This window comes from Triticum aestivum, chromosome 3A, assembly GCF_018294505.1.
Source record: "Triticum aestivum cultivar Chinese Spring chromosome 3A, IWGSC CS RefSeq v2.1, whole genome shotgun sequence".
Taxonomy (NCBI): domain Eukaryota; kingdom Viridiplantae; phylum Streptophyta; class Magnoliopsida; order Poales; family Poaceae; genus Triticum; species Triticum aestivum.
The window spans coordinates 259437030-259446421 of NC_057800.1; the positions used below are offsets into that span (position 1 = coordinate 259437030).

Below are 9392 nucleotides of genomic sequence, written 5' to 3' on the forward strand. Positions count from 1 at the left end.
TATTCGTTTCGTTGGAAAAACCGACACCGACGTCAAGATCAGTCTCCTTTCCTTTCTCTTTAGTTTGGGAGCAAAGCTGAAAAAGATGGGAAATTCCAATGATTCTTCGTTCATTATCATGTCGATTCCTCACAATCGCTCTTTGTGATGCTGCGGAACCATGGCAATTAGGATCTCAAGACGCAGCAACACCTATGATGCAAGGAATCATTGACTTACATCACGATATCTTTTTCTTCCTCATTCTTATTTTGGTTTTCGTATCACGGATGTTGGTTCGCGCTTTATGGCATTTCAACGAGCAAACTAATCCAATCCCACAAAGGATTGTTCATGGAACTACTATCGAAATTATTCGGACCATATTTCCAAGTGTCATTCTTTTGTTCATTGCTATACCATCGTTTGGTCTTGCGTTGACAGTACTAATAATGGCATTTGTTGTCTTATTCGGAGTTCAAGGAATAGCCTTTCATCTTGGGAATGAGAATGTTGCGGATCTCAATGTTCTCGTCATGACCAATGCTCCTAACGGGGGTGACTTTCCCATAGACCAACCTCCCGTTGGCGGACGACCAGACCTCCAGCAGGAAATGGCGCACGCCGCCCATCCCGAAGACATAATTGCAGAGTTGACTTCCAAGGTTGAAAGAATATTTCACGAAGTAGGCACTCCTCTTCCTTTAGAGGAAGGTGAATCTGCGTGATCGTTCACTGAAAATCATGTATTGTGGAATAGTGAGGGAGGATATACTCTTCAACAAATCTTCTCCGATTATACGGAAGCCGGGGACGCAAGCGAATTCGTCGCAATAGCCACCAATCTGGCGAAGCGGTTTCGCCGCGCCGAGCTCGGTGAACCGGATTCTCCCGACCCCGATGCGCCTTTGGAAGAGAAGGAGGATCATTCCACGGGATCCCCTGAAAGCACAAAAGCAAATGATGGGGCGAACGAGGCAGGCCCGTCTTCTTCGCGGAAGCGTAAAAGGTGGGATGATGATTCGGGGTCCGAAGATGATGATTTGGGGGGCCCCGGGGAATCTCCAGATCCAGTGGAAATCGTTTACGAAGGGGATGCACAAGGGTACAACTGGGAGGGGAATTAGGTTGGCCGCCAACTTCGCCTGCCTTTCTATCTGAGTTCTTCCCTCTTGATGCTTTCGAACGACTCCTAAATTTCACAAAATCCTTTTTTTCTTATTTGAAATCCAAATCGAAATGCCTCAACTTGATAAATTAACTTATTTCTCACAATTCTTCTGGTTATGTCTTCTCCTCTTTACTTTTTATATTCTCTTATTTAATAATGATAATGGAATACTTGGAATTAGTAGAATTCTCAAACTACGGAACCAACTGCTTTCGCACCGGGGGGGGCGAGATCCGGAGCAAGGACCCTAAGAATCTGGAAGATATCTCGAGAAAAGGTTTTAGCACCGGTCTCTCATATATGTACTCCAGTTTATCCGAAGTATCCCAATGGTGTAAGACCGTCGACTATTTGGGAAAAAGGAGGAAAATCACTCTGATCTCTGATTTCGGAGAAATAAGTGGCTCACGAGGAATGGAGAGACAGATTCTCTATTTGATCTCGAAGTCCTCATATAACACTTCTTCCAGTCGGATCACTTGTTGGAAAAACATAATGCTCACACATGTTCCACACGGGCAAGGAAGCATAATATCATGAAAGCCGTCTGATAATCTTTCTATAGGTTCCCCGAAGAGAATGGAAAAATCACAAAAACACTTTCTATATGTTCTGTTATTTCGAGATTCGAAGAAGCAAGCAAGTTTTTCATATAGTTGTTTCCTGTGTAGTGATCTCTGTTCGTGGAGATCATGAGGCCCCTGATACCCTGTGGTACGGGGGGGGGGGTAGAAGAGTGGGCATGTGGGCTTCTATCAAAAGAGGAAAAGATACCGCTATTGCTATGCTCATATCTCCCTTCCCTCCTCCAGGTGAGAAGTTGGTGTTGAGAAATGACATCCAATCTTTTGGTATCGATCATATATTCTAGGTGGGTCACTTTTTTTCTTCAACTGAAATGGGCTGATCTAGTGTTTTTAAATGACCTTCCCCGATCAGAGAAGGGCAAGAACTCTCTTGAACAGTGAGGAGCACAACGATTTGTGCTCTGAGCGATACAGCTTCTGTAAAGGAGTACAAGGTGCTGTGCTAATAAAAGGAGAAATGAGATAAGGAGCAGTAAGGAGGATAAAAGAAGTAGAGTTAGGTTCTTGTGTGTAATCGATATGTCTCCCGGGAGAAAACCCTCTATCAACACAACTATCCGAACACCTATAGCTAGCTTGCTTTAGCTCCAACTACTGCTAGCTTTACCTGCAACGCAACTATCTTCCGAAAAATGAGTTGTTCGTTGCCCGACGTGGCTCTGGCTCTGCCTGCCTGGCACTAAAGCATCTATAGATTGAGGATTTGCCTATGTACCATCATCCGTCCTCTAAGTAATATGTATTCTTCCTCTAAGGTTCCCCCTCTAAGGAGGGTTGTGTAGTATTTAGCTTACAAGGATTGACTCGACACCATCGATGCGTAGTCTATCAATCAATTTAATGGGACTTATTTATATGCCTGTTACGAGGGGAATCTGCCTGTTATTCAATCTATCTCTTCAATCTGCTTACTGGTTTCCTTCTCGGCCAATGGAACATCTATTGCTTCCTAATCTGGAACTGAACTAAACAGAAATCTTGGTCAAGTATTGGGAAAAGGAAAGAGGCCCTTTTCTTTTTCGAAACTAAGAAGGAGATGTGCATAGCGTTGTAAAGATCGGCAGAAGAGGAAGGGTGCAGTTAAGTTACAACATCTTCTGTTTCCAAGTCGATAGGCTTCTTTTGATAAAGGAAACTATTCCTCTGCTCGCTATACTCAAACCCTTGCCATTTCCTCGATTCCCGTTGAGAAAACAATCGATTGACCATTTTAGGACCTATTCTTCAGAATATAGAGGTATCGAAGATCTAGAAACGATGCGATGACTCCAGTTCGATCCTTTTCCGATGAAATGAATGAATTACCACGCTTTTCGCCGGCTGATAAAGAACTTTTTGATGATCGATTGCTTCACCCATGATCTGATGATCTTGCTATAACATAACGATACTGCATTTCCCCTCTTCCTTGTCTCTACTTAACTTACTTGTTCATTGCTCGACTCGAGGGAGGGGCTCTATATAGCTGTTTTGCCTTCTTTCTTGGACTCTCAGGTGAGCGCTTAGGCCAAGCCACAATTACCAAGGCATGATTGAATCCGCCAAAGAGAAGGGAATAGATGATCTCACTGGAAAAAGTTGCGTAACCCCCCCCCCCCCACGTTTTTTTGGCATGATTTCAAGATTTTGACCTGATTTATGAGAAAAGAACTTCGTTTTGCATTAACCCGAAAGAATCTCCTTATAATTGAGTGTGCAGTAAAGGGGGTTGTTACACCAAATCCCTCTGGTGAAGCTCTATCCAACTGCTTGTTAATAGCGGATTGGGTATTGGTCGATCGAAAGCTGTGATACGCAAAATCCTCAGCAGAATGAAATGCGGACTACAATTAAGTTAGTTGAAAAAGAGAGTAAGGAATGGGACCGTCAACAGGAACTCTTGAATTGAGGGTTTTTCACACTACCTATAGAGAGATTGAACCAACACGGTGCCCATGGTAACTCCTCCACCCGTACTGTTTGCTTTCGTGGGGCTTTGCTGCGCTTTGGATCTTATCAGGTGGCAACCACCTTCGGTTCTAGACTCTGGCACTTCCCCTGGCTGTGGCACTTTCACTGCCGCCTACTCCTACTATTGGGTCGGTTGTGGTTGGTGTTTTTATTCAAAAGTGGAGAATAGATTGTTCATTGCGAAGGAAATCAGAAATCTACATACAAGGGTCAAGATGTAAGCTCAAGTTAAGTGGACGGGTCCAAAGATCAGGGAAAAGGGTAGACCGGGACATGGTTGCAAGGGCTATATATCTATATAGTTACAAATGAATGAAAACGCCATGCTTAAAGCCAAAAGAATAAGCTCTTGATACGGATCTCTTTCATCTTGTAAATAAAGTAGGGGCGTCCCTAACTACAGCTTCCTACCATAAGTCAGGCATTTAGCTAATACTGAAGAAATCTTCTTCTGGGGACACCTCTCTAAAATAAGAATGATGGCATTTTTTATCTTATTAGTTTTCTGATCGAGAAATGTGAGAATGTAGTTATTTTTATGAAACCGGATATTCAACATGCTTTCCTCGACCAGATCTATTTACGGGAGTCGTATTTCGAACTGACCCCGGGTCTGATCTAGAAATGGTAAATCCTATTTGATCTTCAAGGTTAAGTACTTCTGCGAGACTATCAGCATCTTATCTGGTTGATAGCACTCAACCCACTGACTATACGTTTTGTATGGGAGCCCTAACTCCACCATGCAATTCAACAAGCTAAGGATGGAGAAGTCAACCGGTCTCACGTTTTCTTCTTTTCTTTTTAAAGAACCTGCCCCGAAGGAAAGCATATTATAGGGGAAGAGCTAGCTTCATTCGAGCTGGATGGGCTAAAAGCTTTCGTTGAGACAAAGCAGGCAAAAAAAGTTCGAGAACAAGATAACTAACGTTTGGAACCAAGAGATCTCATAGTTCTTCAAGTGAGAAGCTGAGAAGGGATGACACCCATTTGACCTAGAAGACCGATGATCAAGTGTCAAATTCTAAGCCAAGAGATGGCAATGGGACTATAGGAGCATGGTACTAAACCATCATACCATACCGGTGACTTCACCAACCGAAACCAACTCAAATAAGTTCAGGGAGGAAAAGAAGACGGTCATGATAGATTGGTGAATGAGGAAGGAAAAGAAAGCCTAAACTATCCAAGTAAGATAGCGAAAGAGAAAGCTGTCTTTAAAGCCTGTTTTGACCAAGCAAGCAAGCTGGAGCACCTTTCACGCTAGCTTCCCATCGCTCGAAGTACACTTCCGGTGCACTTCTCACTGCTCAACCACTTTATCTTTAACCTAACCGCCTTCTAAAACTTCCACGGGAAAGCCAGTAGAGTATGCCTTGGTTTAAGAGAGGAGCTCAGGTCCATCTTGTGCTCACAATACATCTTATTTAGCAGGACCTCTGGGCTCTTTAGAGAAAGGCGAAGTCTCTACTTGTTAACCATGGATGCCTGTTATATTTACTTATAGAGTGAAGAACAAGCCCACTTTCCATATCCCTTTCGTCCGGATGATCGATTGCCTCATTCTTCTTCGAAAATAAGTGCATTTGGCCATTGTGTTTTTCCAACTTTCGTAATAGATCTGGGCATGCATGGTTTTCAATAGATAACCCTAGACCTTCTTCGTTTCCCCACGGGCATTCACTTCTCTTCAAGCTCGGGATTAGCGAAACATGGATCCGATGCCCATCTCTTTTTCCACTTTGCAAGGCTCAGAGACTTTACCAATTGAGAAAAAAAAGCATGAGCAGGATCAGCAGAGGCAAAATCTAATAAAATGGCTTATTTGCACCTTTCTTTGGTAGGCAACGAATCTCACGGAATGTGGGAATCTTTTACAGATGTGAATTCTCGCTTTAACGCTTCGATAACATACTTATCATCAGGTATCTTCGGGAGCGGGGCTCGCCCTCAACAGATATTGTCTTTGCTTTCTTCAGAGGCCCATTTTCCTGGGCATCAGTGAGTGGAATACTTAATAGTGATTACATTCTTATGTAGATTCCATTGCTCGAATGGGACTTGTTTGTTGGCACCGACCTCGATAAGAAGCAAGGGAGTGGTGCCGAAGCGAACGGAGCTGCAGAGCCGTTTGTTTACCAATCCGCCAACTTAAGCTAGGAAAAGTGTAAGAGACCGTGCATCTTCATGTAAATAAAGGTAAATAATCTCAGAAACAGTCAAGAAACCGGGAATTTTTATTCCATTTCTTAGCCAGGGCAAGCCCTACCGACCTACGACCGGAGAAGATGTTGTGTTGTTCGTATCACTTGCTAGAGATAGAGAAGCTAGAACAGGAACTGCCCGGGAGGGTTCAAAGAATGAGGTCTTCACCTTTGAGCTGGATCTCATCTCATTCTAGCACATACTACGAGCGATTGACTTAAAGAATACAACAAATGGTTGTGGGGTTATCTTTGTACCCTGTGACTACAACCACAAGGTCCGAATCAAGCGAAACGGCTGAGGCGCAAGCCCTTTTCTCGCCACTACTCTGTGTACCCAAAGTCAGCAACCTTTTTGGCACGCTGGCTAGCAAGTTCATTGCTTCAATGACATGAATTCAATCAAGTGGACAAATCCTATCCTGGAAAATATGGGCAATCAGCTGGAAACTCAATAGTCTTACGCGGAAAGCACTCAACCGGCCTTCCTCTTCTGAATTATATGAATGACAGAAATCAGTCCTCACTTGTATTAACTTCATGAGTGAAGAGATAGAAAAGGTGGTGAAAAGCATGAAACCAAATACTGCTCCAGGTCCAGATGGCTTCTCTGTTAGCTTTTTAGAGCTTTTTGGCCCCAGTTGAGAGATATACTAATCTAAATGCTTCAGGAGCTGTATCATGGCAGGTTGAACTTGTCCAGACTAAACTATGGTGTCATTTCTCTACTGCCAAAGATTAAGGATGCTAATAGTATCCTACAGTATAGACCCATATGTGTTCTAAATGTTATGTTTAAAGCTATTACCAAAGCTCTGACACTTAGATTTACTCCTCTGGCTCGACAAGTAATCAACTCTCTTCAGACTGGATTTATTCCTGGGAGGTACATTTTGGATGGATGTGTAATTCTTCATGAAGTTTTGCATGAGTTGAAAACCTCTTACTCTGAAGGAATTTTGCTTTAGTTGGACTTTGAAAAAGCTTATGATAGAGTTCAGTGGCCTTTCTTGGCAGAGGTAATGCATAGGAAAAACTTCCCTGACAGGTGGATAGATTGGATTAGACAAGCAGTGGAAGGAGGCAAAGTGTGTGTGAATATGAATGGAGATTGGCGAGAATATTTCTCTACTTTCAGAGGTTTGAGGCAAGGAGATCCTCTTTCTCCTTTGCTTTTTCACCTAGTAGGTGATGCACTATCTGCAATTCTGGATAGAGCTAAGGAAGCAGGTGTGATTAGAGGTTTGGTACCACATCTGATACCAGGGGGGATTAGTCATTTGCAATATGCTTCTGATACTTTGCTTTTTTTGCATAATCACATGGAGTCTATTACTGGATTCTAATTCCTTCTCTACTGTTTAGAGGAAATGTCTGGCATGAAAGTCAATTACTTGAAGAGTGATATTTTCACAGTAGGGTTGAGTGTAGAGGAGGAGCAGAGGGTAGCTGATATAACTGTGAGATAGGCAAATTTCCAATAAAATATAATATCTGGGATTACCAATCAGCAAAGACAAGATCTCTTCTAATGATTTTTTTCATTAAAAGGTAGAAAAGAAGTTGGACTCTTGGCAATGCAAACATTTCTCTTATGGAGGAAGAGATATATTGATCAATGCATGTTTATCAAATGTCCCTATGTACCTTCTGGGTTGCTACACTTTGCCTGTCAAAATACAGAAAAAAGTTGATACAATAAGAAATCACTTCTACTGGGAGTAAGAAGAAGAAATTTCACATGGTCAGATGGGAACACCTATGCACCCCGAAAGATTATGGTGGTGTGGGCTTCACTTATATGAGAGTCAGAAACATTTGTTTACTATCAAAGTGGCTGGAGGAGGTCAATTAACTACTGGAGCTTACACTGCAGATACTACTTATTAAAGGGCACACATTTCAAGACACCTTCAAGCTACTGAAATTGGAAAGCAATGATGTTATACTGGGTTATGATTGGCTATATCGTCACAGTCCAATCAATTTAGATTGGAAGGCCAGAACAATGAGTATTTGTCACAATGGGCAAGAAACCATTATTCTTTCTGACAGCAGCAATACTACTTCTCCAACATTGTTAGACCCTGCTAAGTTTCAGAAGGAAATTGATAAAGGAGCTATGGGCTACTATCTTTATCCCTTATCTTGTGACTCTGCTGATACCGATGATGAAAATACTTTGGAGGAACTTAACTTGGTATAGTGAGCCTAGCAGGCGGCGGGAGTCCAGTACGATTGCTTGCATTTCTCTGGAATTGAACTAGCCCTTGGGAAAGGTAGACGTGAAGGTACCATGATTTCTCACTTTATAGAAGCGTTAGAGCTCGGCTGACACAGTGATCGAAAGCTGCGCAACCAAAACAACTTGAAACCGCCGATGCACCTTTTGCTTTTCCTGATATCGTCCCTTCGGGTAGTTGGTGCAAAGTAGAGGAAGTAGATGTTCTCGCGGCGGTAGTGAAAGTAGTGGTTCATGAGTCACAAGAGGAAGTAGTCGTTCATGTCCGTAGATGTTCGTGCTCACGACACGGAACTTAACGTCCACGGGGTCTTCGTGGGTCGACGGTAGTGGTACACGTTTCGTTTTTGGAGAGGTACTTGAAGAATCAAACGTCTTCGGGGCGACGGTAGTGGTACACACGACGTCGTGGTACTTGTCGGTCTGGTCTTGGCGGTGTAGAGGTACACGTTGTCGGGGTACTTGTCGCATCACCGGGTGTAGTCGTACATGTTCGATGCGGAACTTGGCGGTCCATGTAGTCAAACTTGGCGCATCCGAAGGGTACTTGGTGAATCCCTGTAGTCGTTCTTGGTGGTCTGTGTGGTCATCGATGTTGTGGTACTTGGCGACATGCACGGGGTGGTAGCACACAGGAGGATACAACCTCGAGCGACAGCTCAAGAAGCAGCTTGGAGGCGAAGGAACTTTGGCCGAAGCAGGAGGCAGGGCACCCGGCTGAAGGTGGTCTAGGCAGCGGAAAACCACGGCCAAGGTTGTGCAATGGACGTAGCCGGTCGGAACCTTAAGGAGGCCAGCACGAGAGGAGGGACGCGGGTAGCAAGGTGACGGCAACAGAGCAGCCGTGGATGGGAGCAGCTCCATTGGAGGCAGCCGAAGGGAGCAACAACTCAGGCGTCAGGGTGCAGGGCGGAGCAGAAGCGAGGCAGGCTTGCAGAGCAACAGCGGCGAGGTGAACCAGGCCGGTGGAGGCGCTGGAGGCTAGCGACAAAGTAGCAGAGGCGTGGGCGTCAGGCCATGGTGACGGGGAGACGATGCAGAGGAGGGTCGGAGGCGCCGGAAGCGAACGACAGAGGGGCATGTGGATGTGACCGACGGGCAAGGGAAAGGCAAGGGCATGCGGCTTGGCGACGTTGGCACTCCTCACTACTAGAAAAAGGCCTACTAGTGGCACACCTGTTTTGCCTACTAATGGCGCACTACAGGTGCGCCATTAGTATATTTTTTACTAATGGCGCACAAGTGCGCCATTAGTATAG

At 44.3% G+C, this 9392-nt stretch overlaps 1 pseudogene; it reads left to right on the forward strand.

The window, feature by feature from the left end:
- The first annotated feature begins 1004 nt into the window (after positions 1-1004).
- LOC123061141 (putative ATP synthase protein YMF19) lies at positions 1005-1785 on the forward strand (annotated as a pseudogene).
- The last annotated feature ends 7607 nt before the right edge of the window (positions 1786-9392 follow it).